The sequence below is a fragment of the Benincasa hispida genome, chromosome 6 (genome assembly GCF_027475165.1).
Source record: "Benincasa hispida cultivar pf3 chromosome 6, pf3_genome.v1.1, whole genome shotgun sequence".
Lineage (NCBI taxonomy): Eukaryota > Viridiplantae > Streptophyta > Magnoliopsida > Cucurbitales > Cucurbitaceae > Benincasa > Benincasa hispida.
This window is the reverse complement of record NC_143483.1, coordinates 25,204,352-25,222,024: the sequence shown is the minus strand read 5'-3', so window position 1 is coordinate 25,222,024 and position 17,673 is coordinate 25,204,352. Positions and strand designations below refer to the sequence as shown.

The following is a 17,673-nucleotide window of genomic DNA, read 5'->3' as shown; positions in this document are numbered from 1 at the left end:
TGACTTTAGTTTCTCAATGCAATTTTTCTAATATTAAAATGGGAGGAAACAATGTTGCAGGGGCCTGAATACAGGATATTCTAAACTAACATGCTCTGACATCATCTTAAATGACCAATTGACTCAAAAGCTTAAAGTTTTGGGCGAAGACAAATTAAATATAATGTCTAAGAGTTATATCTAAGTTGTCAAATTTTTATTGTAATATAAATTTTATACATGATACCATTCTCAAAGTCAAAACAATAAGGGTTCAAGTGACTGACCTTATTAAGGATGATGGAATCTCATAAAGTAATGGGATATCATCATGAGTCTCATTCCTCAACATAAGAAGAAGGATCAGGTTGGTTTTCCTCCAAATTCTACATAAATAAGTTCATAAGGAACCTCACCCAACAAATTGCATATACATATATATTAGTTCAGCAATAAACCTTAAAATTTGACTACTTTTATTAGTCCTTTGAAATATGTACTAACCTCTTCTTGATACAAATATGGGAGGTTGGTATCGTAATGGTTTTCCCAAACTTGTTGAATAGTGACATTGATATCTTTGACAATGATGTGTTTTGAATCTTTAAGGATTCAATAAAAGTTAAAGGTTGCGAGATCAAAGAATCTAATTTGTTCCATTGACAAACGTGGTGTGCTTACAATTCCACGAGAGAAATCCCTCGTGTCGGGACAATTTTTAAGAACTATATTGTCTAAGGATGGAATCTTGATGGTACATTTTTCAGAATGAAAACTTGTCAGTTTGGACAAATCTTTAAGAACGACAGAATCTAATATATTGAATAGAATTTCATCATTTTCTTCTTCCACTCCTTTGGCAACCACAGTAGTCATCTTTTTGCAATCATCTAAATCCAAATCGATAAGTTGCATCATGCTTCTAGCAACTGATGGACTTAGCAAATAGGTCAACTTATGACATTTTGCCACCGTTAACCATCTCAAGTTCCTAAACGACATTGATGATGGAACTAAAAGATGTAATATGCCACAACTTGATACATTTAATTGCATCAAATTCTTAATTATTAAGGAATTATTCTTTTGTATGTCTCCATTCCACAGATGTCTAAGCTTGGGTAGTTCATATAAACTCAAAATTGAAAGCTAATATCGTTTTTCATGTTGCCATTATTCAACATTATCCACTTCTTCGAACATTGTTTTTCTTACTTCAAACTCTCGAAGACTGGGTAGTATCTGCACAATTTTTATTGGCAAATACGTCAGACGATAGTCAAAAGAACCATATAGCCTCAAGCATTTAAGTCTGAAAAATAATTTTGGACCATTTCAGAATTGTATAATCTCGGCCTGTAGACATTTTTACAAATAAATAAAATTATCAGACATAATTTTTGTTAATTTGAAAGCAAAAATACGAGACAGCGGTAAATAAGGGAAACAGACCCAAAGTATTTAATAGTTGTAGCATAATATAAAAAAAATTATAGATATGACAAAATTTAAATAGTCTATCAGTGATAGACTATATCATTGCTAGGAGTCTATTAGTGATAAACCATATTGCTGCTAAAAATCTATCATCGATAGAACCGATAGACTTTGCTATATTTACAATTTTTTTTAAAATGTTGTTATACACTTAGATATTATCTCTAAAAATATTATTTATTGTAATTACCCAAAACTCAAAACTTAATAAACACGAGAGTGAGAAGGTTCCTATTTCTATCCAAGAGAATTTTTGTTTTAACACCACAACTCATTTAGAAGATTTAGGAAGCCAAATTTTTACAATCCTCTTTTGACATATCGAAGCCAATAATATATTTCTCAAAATAATTACCAAATGTATGATGTTAGAAGATTTACCTTTGAAGTCTCCGATTGATCAAGTTCCAATATCTGTCTTGACTTTTCTTCCCTTAGAATCTTTTTCAGTTTACTTAAATCTATTTCCAACTTTTTTAGTTGATGAAAAACTAGATATTCTCTTTTGAGTTTTGGACATCGACGAATAGCAATTTTTAATGCTTTAACATTCAATAGTTCGCAAGGATCCTTCTCTCATATATATTGGAGGTTTGGCAATTAAAATAATTCCAGGCACATCAAACTCGAGAGCAAATCAATTCTCTTGTTGCGAACATTTGGCTCTTGCACTTCAAATACTCCTTCCAATAAATTACAACTCTCAATCCTTAAAGATTTAAGACATATAAGTCTACTCATTGTATTGGAAGGAAAAACTTTTTCAAGGTTTTTACATTTACCAATATGTACATTTTCGAGCTTGGAGAAGGAATTAGGAAGGAATATACTATGGAATATCATCTTCAATTTGTGAGCCTTCCCAATTTTCAATTTCTTTAAATTAGGAAGTGATACCTGTCATTCATATACTTATTAATATAGTTGTAAATAATTATCATTATCATCTTTATACATTATCACAATAGAAGAATTAGTTGAGATAAAAATTTAACTTAACCTACAACCTACAAACAAAAAATGATTCCATGATAAATAAAATTATTACATATAGTTATGCATGTCAATGTAGTATAATCTCTCAAAAGCCTAAGCTTAATATTTTATTTTAATTTTAGCGACCTAATTATAAGTGCTTGACTAGTTAAAAATTTTAATTTACATATTTTAATCAGTTTTTTTGACAATTCATATTTTAAATTAATTGAGTATTTAACTTTCAAACGAAAATTACCTATTTTAATTCATGTTATTTTCCTTTAAGTAAAACGCAGTAACATGTATTAACCTTTTTGGACAAATATCAATTATATCCTTCAAGTATTAATTTAAAACTTAAACTAATAATTGTATTGGTTTAAATCTTGAACCTTCGGATTATATCAATTTATACTTAATTTTATCAATTTCATCATTGAACTTTTGGCGTTCTATCAATTTAAATTTCAAACAAATAATTGTACCAATTTAAACCTTAAACTTCTATAAGTGTATCAATTTAAACTTAAATTTTCATAATTATATCGACTTAAACCCTGTATTATGTTTTATTAGATAAACTTATGAAAGTTAAAAGTTCAAATTGATACACTAGTGAAAATCCTAAGTTTAAATTGATACAATTATTAGTTTGAGATCTAAATTGATACAACTCTACAAGTTCGGGATTTAGATTGATACAACCCCAAAAATTTAAGGTTAAATTGATACAATTGTTAGTTTAAGATTTAAATTGATATTTGTCCTAACTTTTTTGTTTCAAAATTAATAAACCTAATATTGCTTTAAAATGTTAGTAAAACCATATTGCTTAAAAATTATCAAATGACATTTATTATTTACAAAATTAGTATATATTTCTTTTCAGATTGTTTTCAAATATAAAAAAATGAATCAAAATATTTTAATAGCAAAATATCACAGTCTACTTGTGATAGACCGCGATGGACAATAATAGACTACTATTTGTGTTTATCATGATATAGATAGACACAGATAGTAGTGACACAGATAGTAGTGATCTATCGCTATCTATTGTGTTTGTCACAAGTAGACTGTGATATTTTGCTATTATGTATGAATATTTTTAGCATGTTTTTAGATAAAAGAAAAAAAAAAGAGTCAATTTATTTACAAATATAATCAAATGTCATTATCTATAAGTCATAGACCATGATGGACCATAATAGACATCTATCGGTGTTAGTGATAGATGTCTATCACAGTCTATCACTAATGGATGGTGACATTTTGCTATACTTAAAAATAAATCAACAATTTTACCATTTAAAACAATTATCCATATATTTAATTATTTTAATTATTATTTATATTTAGATTTTATTAAAAAAAAAAAAAAAGCATACTTTTTTTTTGGAAATATAACCATTATACTTGGCTCATCTATATGATTTTTTTAATTTTTCCTTTTTACTAATTATTTTAAAATGTTACAATAAAAGATTATTTTTAAAATTCTCTCAAATTTGCCTCTGCCCTTTTTCAATCTCATTTTAGTTTATTTTTCGTTCATTGTTTTAGTTTCCTTAAACTAAACATAGCAAAAAGAAAAATAAAATATGAAATTTTTATTTTTATTTTGCTTTTAAATTATTACTAATTATACCACTTGGTTCCTAAAGTATTGGATAATTATTAATTGAGAAGTTCTTAAACAATAACAGTAAAATTAAGAAATTGCAAAATTTAGTAACCAAATTAATAATTACCTAATAAATTAAGGATCATTATATTTAGTCATTTAATTGTTTTAAATGACAAAACTATGGATTAAGTGTAACAAAATGCTATTGTCTATCAATGATAGATACTGGTACATGTCTAATAGTGTATGAAATGAACCATTTGAAAGTACAAGGAGCAAAACAAACCAAAGTTGAAAGTATACAAACCATTTGAAAGTATAGGGACGAAAATGAACCAAAGTTTAAAATATATAGATCAAAGTAGTATTTAATTCTAACATAAGTCATGAAATGTTTAAATATTGTTTTGATCCCTGTACTTTCGATTTCCATTATAGTGATCGTTGTCATCATCTCACAATCGATAATTTTAATCTCCTCAAGATGCAAAAGATCATCCAAGGTAGAGTCGAAAAAGACATTTCCAGATTTATTACAATCTAACAACTTTATCACATTCAACTTGTTGAATTGAGATTCTCTAACATGATCGTGATCACTAGGAAATATACTCTCCAAATTCTCCAATTTGCCCAATTTTAAACTCTAATTTGGACCAAAATTTTTTGGAAAGGATCTTTTTGCTCAACCATAAAATGTCGAAACTCTAAATTTTGTCATAAATATAGAGTTTTTTAAATGTAAAGATTCATTTTCTTGTAACTCAAATGGAAGAACCCTTGTAACAAATCATATAAAAGAAAACTTATCTCGGAACAATACTTCAATAAAAGATCATCTATTCTTCGCATACATGAACAAAATCTGTAATAGAAAGATATTAGGCTTCGAATTAGGCCAAACCACGTACATGCTTTTGTTCATCTTCTCTTCCTCTTTCTCTTCTTCAATTTGCATGTGTGATTTGATCCTTCAGTCTCTATAAATTCACGCAAGAACACAAAGCAAGTCTGATAGGGTTAGAGAGTTTTTCTAGAAATTAGAGAGAAAAGAAAGAGAAAAAATTGTTACCAACTAAATTTTTTATCGACTTCTAACATTTCCCATTGATCGTCGATAGTGGAGTAATCCATGTGTAGTTGAGGCAGCTGAGAGGCATGGCTCTCTGTGAGCCTTTCATTCTACCAACCTCTCTTCTTTGGGCTGAAATCCTCGCTTCGTAGGCCTGAAGTCAAAACAAAACCCAACACAAACTTTTCCAAATTCAACAATCTTGAAAATAACTGTTTTGGCATAATTTTTTCATCTTGAATCCACAATGCTATAAGTGAGAAAGGTGGCTAATCTCTGAAAGACTAGCATTTCTTCTTCCTTCCTTCAATTCTTCTCGTTCCCATCCATCAAAAGTTTCCAAATACAATTCTTCTAGATTTTTCACATTCAAGAGAATATTAGGTGGAATTATCTTTAGTTTAAAACATCTTGATAAATCTAATACTTTTAGTCGCGTCAATTGGCTTATCGTCGTTGGGATCTCGATGATGTTTAATCCTTGAAAACTAAGAATTTCAAGCCTATTTCAGTCTCCAATCGCTTCCATGTTTCCCAATTTACATCTAATTAAACACAATGTTTGAAGGTTTGCAAAAGGGAAAAGTAATGGCGTCATCTCTGTGGAAAATTTAATGTTCTAGAATTTTGTGCTCTTTTATCTGTCCAAAGAAAGTATTTGACAACTCACACTCATCCAACAATCATCCACGTAATACCAATAAGTGAACTTTAGGTAACATTAATTTTTGGGGAGTGTTACACAACCCTTCAATATTTAAGTACATTATTGTATGATCACCTGACATTATTTTTTATGGTCATGATTCATCCAATCCTTTGGAATAGTTTAGCGTACAAATACGATTGTCTTTGGAGGCAATTAATATAGCAACATCACGAATGACGTGCATTTTAACATATCCATGACCCCAACCATCATTTGAATCTTCTATAAGTAAAGAAGAAGATATGAGATCATCCACCAATTTTGCTATCCTATGTTCTGCTTATGCCATAGTGTCAACACCATGCAAGAAACCCATGCCAATAGTATATACATGTAATTTTTTCACATCAATTACAATATCTTCTGGAAACATGCTATAGAGCAAAAACAATAATTTGGCCTCTTATATTGACAACTACAGGATTTTTTAATTGGTTTAAGGCATCTTTCCAAATGGATGAATGTTTATTTCTCAATGCCTTGGCGATCTTTGTTATAGCAATGGGCAAATGTGCACATTCCTTGCTATTTCAACAGCTATACTTTTTAAATCAGATGTTTCAACAATCTCACAAACCATTTTCTTGAATAAATTCCACGTCTCGTCCTCTTGTAAAACTCTTATCTCAAAATTTTCACGTATGCACATATCATTCAAGAGTACACTATTAACTCTAGAGATAAATAGGATCTTGCATCCTCTGTGATCTTCAATACTTGGAATTTCTATGATTTCTAAATCAATTTGCTTCCAAACATGAAGTACAACGAGGATCCTTTATTCCATCTTCAACCTTTTATGTAGCATAAGGGCCTTTCCTTCGTCTGTTTCTTGGTCAAAATTCAGCCCAAGCTTATCAACAAGTTGTCCTTGAATTGTTTTTATGTCTAAGGTCTGACTTATGGTCGATGTGATCACTTCATCAAATAACTTTTTCTCCATAACTATTCTCGAAATCTCTTTCATTAACATTGTTTTTCCAACATCTCCCATCCCATACACTCATCCATTTGGAAATGGTGGGGTTTAACAGCGGCAACCCACCTTTTTTTTCCCTCAATTTTAATCAATCCTAATCATTCATGCTGTAGCAAAAAATACAAAATTATCTATTAATGAAACGAGTTTGTCAACTAGTAAAGGGTGGACCACTAGATTAGTTACACTCAAGATGCATGTAATGTATTTTTCTTATTAAAATGAGAGAATAAATTCAATCGATGGGATTTATTACTAATTTTAAAATCTATATATATGTTTTTCGGATTGTTTACATGTGTATAAAATGAATGGAATTAATTATAAATATAGTAGAATCTAAAATAATTTATAAATATAGCAAAAATTTGTCTAATCCATGCAAAATAATCTAAGATGCCATGCTTTAAGAAAATTAGAGATATTCATAGGACGGAGTGAGGTCGGGATGGCTTTGCCGCTCCCTATTTCATTCTCCATCCCATTACATTTTCCACAGGGATCAAATAGATAATTTTCACGAGAAATTTATGGGGATCAGGTTTCCTGCCAAGAATTTTCCTCAATTTGATTTTTTTAAAAAAAAAAAATCAATTAACATAAATCATTATTATGAAAAAGTTTTAATTAAATGGTTAACTTTTATATGATTTGTTACACATGGGCAGTTAAAATTCGAAGAGAAATTACTCAAAATTTTCAAGTTGAAGGAAATAATTATTTATCAAATTATTCATTTACATAATCTAAATTTATTATAATTCAGACATATTCTTTTTTCACACTAATTCAAACATGTCCATCATTTTGACTATTAAACAATAAATCTGGAAACTTAAATATAATATCTATATAATAAAGATAAATATCATAACATTAAATTATTATAATAAATATAAGAAAAAAGTCTAACGGGTGAGGATGGAGAACGGGACGGGGATTCCTCGTCCCCATCCTCGACCCCAATTGACTTTCAGAAAAATTTTCCCCCCACTCCCTCTCCTATTCCCCATCTAAATGCGGGTCCCCGAGAGGTCTCATCCCAATGGGGAAAGTAGACATCTCTAAAGGAAACTCATTATTAGTGTGTATTACTATCTACTACCGATAGGTAGCAATAGTTTTCTAGCACTATCTATCAGTGATAGATTCTTATCACTATCTTAATAACAATGTATCTTCTAACATACGACTGGACACGAATCTTGAAATCTGCAACCACGAATGCCTGATCACAAATATGGAAAACTAGGGTTTTTATAGGGCACATCATAGTCGAATTTTATAAAATAGTCAACATCCTCAGCAAAAGATCATAAAACCAACTCAAAATTGTAAAGATACTCTTTAAACGGTTAAAGAACCTATGTTTTAACAATTTATCCTATTTAGGTAAATTAAAGAGGTAAATAAACATGTAAATAATAATTTTCATTAGGAAAAGTGCCAAAGTATATAATAAAATAATGCATTTGAGACATTTATCACACTCCAAACTTAAGTCCTTGCTTGTCCTCGAGTAAAAAAAACAAGGGTAAAGATTAATAAATGAACATGTTTTATCAAGTGAAAATGCAAAGTGAGTAACTTTTAGGAGACATGATCTCAAACTTTAACAACTTAACTTTGTTCAAACATCTAAAAGGACCCTTACCAAGTTTTACTACCTCAAGGCTTAACTTCACTTAGTTAACTAGCCAACATGCCACACTAGCTTAACTACAAGTCATTAAACATAGTATGGTGCCCAATGGTTAATAAGTTTTGCTTAAAGCTTCAAACCTACATGAATATACACCCTCCCCCAAACTTGTTTGTTTGCTAGGCCTCAAGGTTACCATTTTTGCAAGGCTTTGTTACCTTTTCTTTCTTTCTTTCTTTCTTTTTTTTTTCCTTTTTTTTTCTTTTTTTTTCCTAGGACAAATCCTTAGTGTCATCCTTACTTTCATTCTAGCTTGCCTCGTATAGACTACATGCAAATCATCTGAATCATCGGAAAGAACCACACTCAAGGAAAAACACTCAATTGTTTTGCTAACCGTTTTGCTACAAAAGAAAGCATGAGTGTCATGCTCACTCTTGGCTACTTTAGTTAACTCATAAAGGAAGAGAGTCATCCCTTAATACAAATTTAACCTTTTTTAACATACGGATTTTTTGTTTTTCTGACGTTCATGACATAAGACCGTCAACAAAACCTTAATTTAGAGTTTAAAAAATAACTATTAATTTTAATATATATATATTGATGGTCATAAAATATCAGTTTTTTTCTCACTATAACAAAATTTTGATTCAATGACATTCAAAAATTATCACAACTAAAATTCTGACAGTTATTTTCTGTCATGGTATCCCTTATATAGATATGATAATCAACGATAGTTTTTTTTCTTAAATGTCATAATTGAACTTTTAATGACAATTAATAATTGTCAACAATGAACAATTACCGACGATGAACAACTATCATTGTCAGATTTACTATGACATGTTATCATATCTTTATTTCACTCGAAACTGGCTAATTTTTTGTTGTGGATATTGACTACAATTATAAAATATGAAAAAAGAATATACAGTGACATTTTTTCTTGTCAAAAATATCTTAATCGTGACAAATTATTGTTAAGAATATTTGAACCATGTCAAATGTTTTATGTCAACAAATGTTCTATCGCGACACATTTTTACTGTCACGAAATTTAAAATTTATGACAGTTTTATATTGTTAATAAAAAAGTACATGTCTTGATCATTTATTTTTCTTTGAATCTTATCATTACACACATGATTTTCATAATCAACTAATCATATTTTAACACAATATCAATACAAACATTAATAAGAACTTTTATATATAAGAATAGGGTTGGAAGGTTTTTACAAAGAAACTAAATACAAGGAAACTATCAAATGTCTTCAAAGGGACAAATATAAGCAAACCAATAACCAAACTTAGTAACATTTTTTCAAAGAAACTAAATACAACAAGGTATTGCCATGAGTAACTATATTTCTAATAGCACCATAAAAGTGTTATATTCCTTAGCTTAATCTACCTTTGTTCTTAAAATTTGTGCATTTATTATCCAATTTTGTAGGTTTTAATCCTCCGAAGGGGTAGAACATTCATTTGGAGAAAAAACAATTGGAAAAGAAGATTGGGATCATCAACGATGAAAAAAATAAGAAAGTTATATAAATGCCCTTAGACTGAGTATAGCAACCCTATGGACAGTGTAACCTTACGCTTGAAGACAGAACCATCCATCTTTTGGAGCGTTGCAATGCCACCCTTATGGTCCATCGTTACATTGAAGACCCGAGAGCAACATCTTCTATAGTGTTGCAAACCATAGGGCATATTGTAGCTATGCTACGAAGTTTAACAAAAATCTTCATCCGTTTGCATGTCTGCCCAATTGATCCAGCATAACACTCGTTGGTTCTATGCTAAGGGTTCAAGTAATTATACGTTTGGAGAAAACTTCTTCTTGTACAACCCTCAAACTGTCACGATCTCTCCGAACAAACACAAACTCCTCGAATAGCAACAGAACTCGAACCAAAAGGGAAGGACACAATCACTTGGTTTCCTTAGTATTCTCAGGGTGAGAACCAAGGAGTGGTGAGCTCTGACTATTTTGGTTAGGAAGGAGTTTAAGAGTTTAATAACTCTATCGTATAGGCTCTCAATCTATCGCATAAATCTGTGTTTTTGTCGTGTAGATTCTCTAGGAAAAAATAAAATCTTATTTTATTTATCCCAATATAGCCACAAAAATCACTTAACCACCTACTAAGGTTGTTAGAGAGAAAAATGGATTAATTATCCAAAATAATTAATACTATAAAAAAATATAGTAACCAACTTATCATATTATATTTATAACCTATAGTTTTAATATTGCGTCATATATAATACAAACTATAGTTCTTTTTCTCTATTTTATGGCATTTAATATAAATCATATTTATATTAAATTTAACATCTATGAATCTTATTCATAGAAAATATATTTGAATCACGTTCAAATATTTATTCTCCAGTTAAACTATAATGTATCAAGTACATTAAGTCAATTATATCATATATAATTGAATCAATTTAATTATTTCATATATAATTAAATTCCCTCTTATTAATTTGAACAATTCAAATTAACCCAAAAACTTATTCTCAACTAAATCCTTTTGAGCTACCAAGGGGACCTTATGGACCTGTAGCTTGAAGCTCCAAAGGTACGTGAATAATTAATTAAACTCTTTAATTACATTATTCATCGTCAGTTAACTGTCGAACACTCCACTAAAGACCGACAGTTACACTCTTCGAACTACAAGTATATTTATATGTCTATTGGATATAACCAATCAACAGTACGATGACCCTTCACAAATTGCTCGTGAGTACTGTTGGGCCAAAATACCGTTTTGCTCATGTAGTTACATCTAACTTCTTAAGTACCATTGATCCCTATAATGAAGGCCAAAATATCGTTTTACAACTCACTCCAGATTAAGGTCATGTTGCCTATGGTCATTCTAGTGAAATGAGAGTCTCTATTATGAATGACATTATATAATGAGACTAATCATTTCATGGTCCAGTCTTATACAAACTTCTTTGTATAGAATATCCCTGCTCGCATGTCTAATACATGAATGATCAGGACACAGATCATTTGTAGCACTTTATAACATTTGTAACATCTACAAAGCGGGCCATACTCGTAGTGTCATCAAGATAAGGTACCCAGCCTTATCTATTTACTACAGACCATTTAGGTTATCACTTAAACATAATCCATCTGTATGTCTCCACATACATGTTTAAGTTACAACAATAATTTTTTATGTTAGTTTATTAGTTTGTGGTTAATGCAACTAAAATATCATATATTTCATAGACAAAGTGAATAAAATATAAAATATTATTAATCACATATAAGTTTGTTCATACAAGGTTTACAAACTATATGACCCTACGAGATTTAGGGCATCAACCCCAACAATCTTCCACTTGTCCTAAAGCTAATGGGGTGTACAAAATGATATTACACAAGTACACAAAACAACAAACTAGGGCATAACATGCACAGTAGATCCTCCATTTGCCCTAGTCCAACCATGGTCTGTCCCGTAGACCCATACTCTATAAGTGACCCTCAAACACTATAGTTGTGAGAGCCTTCGTAAACAAATTAGCAACGTTGTGCTCCGAAGCTATCTTCGTGAGAATCATGTCCCATCGATACACAATCTCTTGGATGAGATGATAGTTCCACTCTATGTGCTTGTCGCACTTATGACTCCTAGACTCACAGGAATTAGCCACAACACCACTATTATCACAATAAAGTGTGATGGGTTTTGACATGTCTAGATCAACTTCTAGATTAGTGAGGAATTTTCTGAGCAAAATGGCCTCCTTAGCAGCCTCACACGCCGCTACATACTCAACCTCTTGGTAGAGTCCGCGATGTACCCCTGCTTGGTGGTTCACTATACTACAACCTCTCCGTTAAGAGTGAACACTGATCTTGAAGTGGATTTCTGAGAATCCCTGCCAGTCTGAAAAATTAGAGTCAGTGTATTCTGTAAGGATCAAATCTTTAGAACCATACACAAGCATGTAGTCCCTCGTTATCCATAGATACTTGAAGATGTTCTTAACGACTGTCCAGTGATCATATCCTAGATTAGATTGATATGTACCAACTATCCCATTACATAGCAGATGTCAAGTCTAGTACATAAGATCGCATACATCAACTGCCCACGATAGATGCATAGGGGATCCATCTCATTTCCTCAACCTCTTGAGGTGTCCAAGGACATTGGTACTTAGACAATGTAACTCCATGCCTGAAAGGCAAAAGTCCCCTCTTGGAGTTCTGTATCAAATATTTGATCAACATCGTGTCAATATACGATGCCTGAGACAGTGCTAGCATTCTGTTCTTTCGATCTTGAAAGATCTGAATACCAAGAACAAACTGAGCCTCTCCCAAATATTTCATTTGGAATTAGGTCACTAGCTAGTTCTTAACTGTAGTAAATACACCTACATCATTCCTAATGAGTAGGATATCGTTTACATACAACACAAGGAAAACTAATGAACTTTTAAGATCTTCTTGTATACATAAGGCTTATCAACATTCTGAACAAAGTCATAAGATTTGATTGTAGTATCAAATCATATATTCCAAGATCAAGATGCCTATTTCAATCTATAAATGGACCGAGTAAGCTTGCAAACCTTTTTCTTTTGACCATAGGCTATGAATCCTTCATATTGTACCATATAAATAGTCTCCTTAACATTTCCATTCAGAAAAGCAGTCTTGACATTCATTTGCCATATCTCATAGTCATAATATGAGGCAATGGATAGGAAATTTCGGATAAACTTCAGCATAACAACAGGCGAGAAAGTCTCCTTATAGTCGACTCCCTCTACATGGGTATAACCCTTTGCCACCCGTCTAGTCTTGAAGGTTTGCATCTTCCCATCAGCACCCCATTTCCTCTTGCAGATCCATTACAACCTATAGACTTACTTTGGGTTTATACTTGTCAAATGTGCTCCAATCCAAATTTGGAAGAAGTTGGGTCCAAAAGACAGTTATGAATCCTAGAAAGGAGTTTTATACCAGTGTGGACGAACTTAGGCACAAAAGGTCGAGAAAGAGTCTGGAAAGTGCGAATTTTGACACGAAAGGTCGAGAAAGAGTCCGGAAAGTACGAACTTTGGGTTTCTATGTGTTAAAATGTGCTCTCAGTCCAAATTTGGTCGAAGTTGGGTCTAAAAGTTACTTATGAACTCTGGACAGGAATTCATAAGTAGTAATGTGCTCCAAGTCCAAATTTTGACGATGTTTTGTTCAAAAGATACGTATGAAGCCTAGAGAGGAGTTTTGTACCTGTGTGGACGAGTTCGAAAAGGATGAACTTTCGGTTTCTGTATGGAAATGCATTCAGTCAATATTTGGTCGTAGTTTAGTTTAAAAGTTAGTTATGAATACTGGATAAGAGTTTTGTACCTTTATGGAAGAACTTTGACCAAAAGGTCAAGAAAGAGTCCAAAAATGACGAACTTTTGATTTCTACTTGTCGAAATGTGCTCCAAGTCCAAATTTGGACGATGTTTTGTTTAAAAGAAACTTATGAACTCCGGAGAGAAGTTTTTGTACTGTGTGGACGAACTTTGACACAAAAGGTCGAGAAATAGTCTGGAAAGGACGAACTTTGGGTTTCCTACGTGTCAAAATTTGCTCTCAGTTCAAATTTGGTCGAAGTTTGGTTTAAAAGTTACTTATGAACTCTGGATAGATGTTTAGTACATATATTGACGAACTTGGGACCAAAACGTCAAGAAGGAGTCCAAAAATGACGAAGTTCAGGTTTATACTTTTCGAAATGTGCTCCAAGTAAAAATTTGGACAAAGTATAATTCAAAAGGTACTCGAACCCTAGAAAGGAATTTTGTACCTATATGGACGAACTTTGGCACAAAAGGTAAAGAAAGAGAAAGGAAGAACTTTGGGTTTCTACTAGTCCAAATGTGCTCCAAGTCCAAATTTGAAAGAAATTTGGTTCAAAAGACACTTATGAACCTTGGAAAGGAGTTTTGTACTAGTGTGCACGAACATAGACACAAAAAGTCGAGAAAGAGTCCGAAAGGGACGAACTTTGGATTTCTACAAGTCGAAATCTGCCGTAATTAAAAATTTGGACGAACTTTGGTTCTCGGTACTTATGAACCCTGGAAAGTAGTTTTGTACCATTATGGATGAACTTGGGCACAAAAGGTCGAGAAAGAGTCCAAAAAGGACGAACTTTGGATTTCTACAAGTGGAAGTCTGCTATGACTAAAAATTTGGACGAAGTTTGGTTCAAAAGGTACTTATGAATCGTGGAAACTAGTTTTGTAGCATTGTGGACGAACTTAGGCCCAAAAGATCGAGAAAGAGTCCGAAAAGGACGAACTTTTGATTTCTACAAGTGGAAGTCTGCTATGACTATTATTTAGATGAAGTTTGGCTCAAAACTTGTTTATGAACCCTGAAAAGTAGTTTTATACCATTGTGGACAAACATTGGCACAAAAGGTCGAGAAAGAGTCCAAAAAGGACGAACTTTGGATTTCTACAAGTGGAAGTCTGCTATGACTAAAAATTTGGACGAAGTTTGGTTCAAAAGGTACTTATGAATCGTGAAAACTAGTTTTGTATGCTATGACTAAAAATTTGGACTATGTTTGGTTCAAAAGGTACTGATGAACCCTGGAAAGCAGTTCTGTATTGTTGTGGATGAACTTAGGCACAAAAGTTCAAGAAAGATTTCGAAAAGGACGAACTTTGAATTTCTACAAGTGGAAGTATGCTATGACTAAAAATTTGGACGAAGTTTTGTTCAAAAGGTACTTATGAACCCTGGAAAGTAGTTTTGTACCATTGTGGACGAACTTCGAGTTTCTATGTGTCAAAATGTGCTCTCAGTCCAAATTTGGTCGAAGTTTGGTTTAAAAGTTACTTATGATCTTTGGACAGAATTTTAATACCTTTATTGATGAACTTGGGACAAAATGTTAAGAAAAATTCCAAAAATGACGAACTTCAAGTTTTTACTTTTTGAAATGGGCTCAAAGTCAAAATTTAGACAAAGTATAGTTCAAAAGGTACTCTAGAAAGGAATTTTGTATCTATGTGGACAAACTTTGGCACAAAGGGTTTTAGAAAGAGACTGAAATGGACGAACTTTGGGTTTCTACTTGTCGAAATGTGCTCCGAGTTCAAATTTGGAAGAAGTTTGGGTTCAAAAGACACTTATGAACCCTGGAAAGGAGTTTTTTTTACCAGTGTGTACGAACTTAGGCACAAAAGGTCGAGAAAGAGTCTAGAAAGGACGAACTTTGGATTTCTACATGTCGAAGTCTGCTATAATTAAAAATTTCGGATGAGCTTTGGTTCAAAAGGTACTTATGAATCCTGGAAAGCAATTTTGTACTCATGTGGATGAACTTTGGCACAAAGGGTAAAGCTAGACTAGAAAGGATGAAACTTGGCACAAAATGTCAAGAAAGAGTTTGAAAAGGACGAACCGTGGGTTTCTAGTTGTCGAAACGTGCTTCAATTTCAAATTTGGACGAAATTTGGCTTAAAAGATACTTATGAAGCCTGGAGAGGAGTTTTGTATCTGTGTGGACGAACTTTGACCCAAAAGGTCAAGAAAGAGTTCGAAAAGGACGAACTTTTGGTTTCTACGTGTCGAAATGTGCTTTCAGTCAAAATTTGATCAAAGTTTGGTTTAAAAGTTACTCATGAACTCTGGACAGAAGTTTAGTGCCTATCAATATGAACTTAGGACCAAAACATCAAGAAATAGTCCAAAAATGACAAACTTCAGGTTTCTAGTTTTCGAAATGTGCTCCAAGTCAAAATTTGGATAAAGTATAGTTCAAAAGGTACTATGAACCCTAGCAAGGAATTTTGCACCTATGTGGACGAACTTTAGCACAAAGGGTTTTAAAAAGAGACTGAAAAGGACGAACTTTGGGTTTGTACTTGTTGAAATGTGCTCCAATCCAAATTTGGAAGAAGTTGGGTCCAAAAGACAGTTATGAATCCTGGAAAGGAGTTTTGTACCAGTGTGGACGAACTTAGGCACAAAAGGTCGAGAAAGGAGTTTATATTTGACTGGTTATATCTAATGGACACAGAAAATATATCTGTAGTGCGAAGAGTGCAACTGTTGGTCTTTAGTGAAGTGACCGACAGTTAATGAATTTTTGTTAATTTTATTAAAGAGTTCAATCAATTGGTCTCGTATCATTGGAGTTTCAATGTACTGGTCCATCAGGTCCATTCCTTAGCTCAATAAGGACTAATGAGAGTCAAATTAATCTTGGTTTAATTTGAATTGTTCAAATTAATTAAAGGAAATTAATAATATAAGATATAATTAAATAATATATATGGATACATTATAAAACATAATGTATATTGATGCATTATATATAATTTTATGATAGAAATAAATATTTGATTATGATTCAAATATTAATTTTATGAATATGATTCATATGAAACTATATATTACAATTTAATGTGAATATGATTCACATTGAATTTATATAATTTGATGAGAGAAATAAATATTTGAATATGATTCATATAGAAATTATATTTTAAAATTAATATGAATATTATTCCTATTAAATTTATATAGCTAGTGTTTGAGTTGATGTCCCAAATCTCGTTGGGTCTTGTAGTTTGTAATTGTATTGTACAAATATTTTATTTATTTAATAAAGTATAAGATATTTTATTTGACATTTAGTAGATTTAAACCCACAGACCAATAAATTAACATCCAAGGTTATCATCTATAGCTTAAATATATATGTAGAAACATACAAGTGGATCGTGTTTAAGTGATAACCTAAATGGTCTGTAGTAGATGGATAAGCTTGGATACCTTATTTTGGTGACACTACGAATACGACCCATTTTTTAGATGTTACAATTGTTGTAAAGTACTACAAATGATCTGATCCTAATCATTTGTGTGGAGACATATGAGCGGGGTATTCTATATAAAGGAGTTTGTATAAGACCGGATCACGACATTACTAGTCTCATTATATAACGGTATTCATAATTGAGACTTACATTTCACTAGGATGACTATAGGTGACATGACCTGAATCCTGAGTGAGTTGTGAAATCCTACCTATGAGGGTGATCCTTGGATTTGTACAAGTGAGAGTGGCCAGATCGCCAACTCAATAGGCCTACCATTTTGGGGATTCGTCTGATTGGG

General features: G+C 31.9%; 2 pseudogenes; both read right to left on the bottom strand.

Annotated features, from left to right (window-relative positions):
• Positions 1–317: 317 nt before the first annotated feature.
• LOC120079164 (uncharacterized) lies at positions 318–5,039 on the bottom strand (annotated as a pseudogene).
• Positions 5,040–6,142: 1,103 nt separating this feature from the next.
• Positions 6,143–10,151, bottom strand: LOC150035534 (putative disease resistance protein At4g27220; annotated as a pseudogene).
• Positions 10,152–17,673: the final 7,522 nt, after the last annotated feature.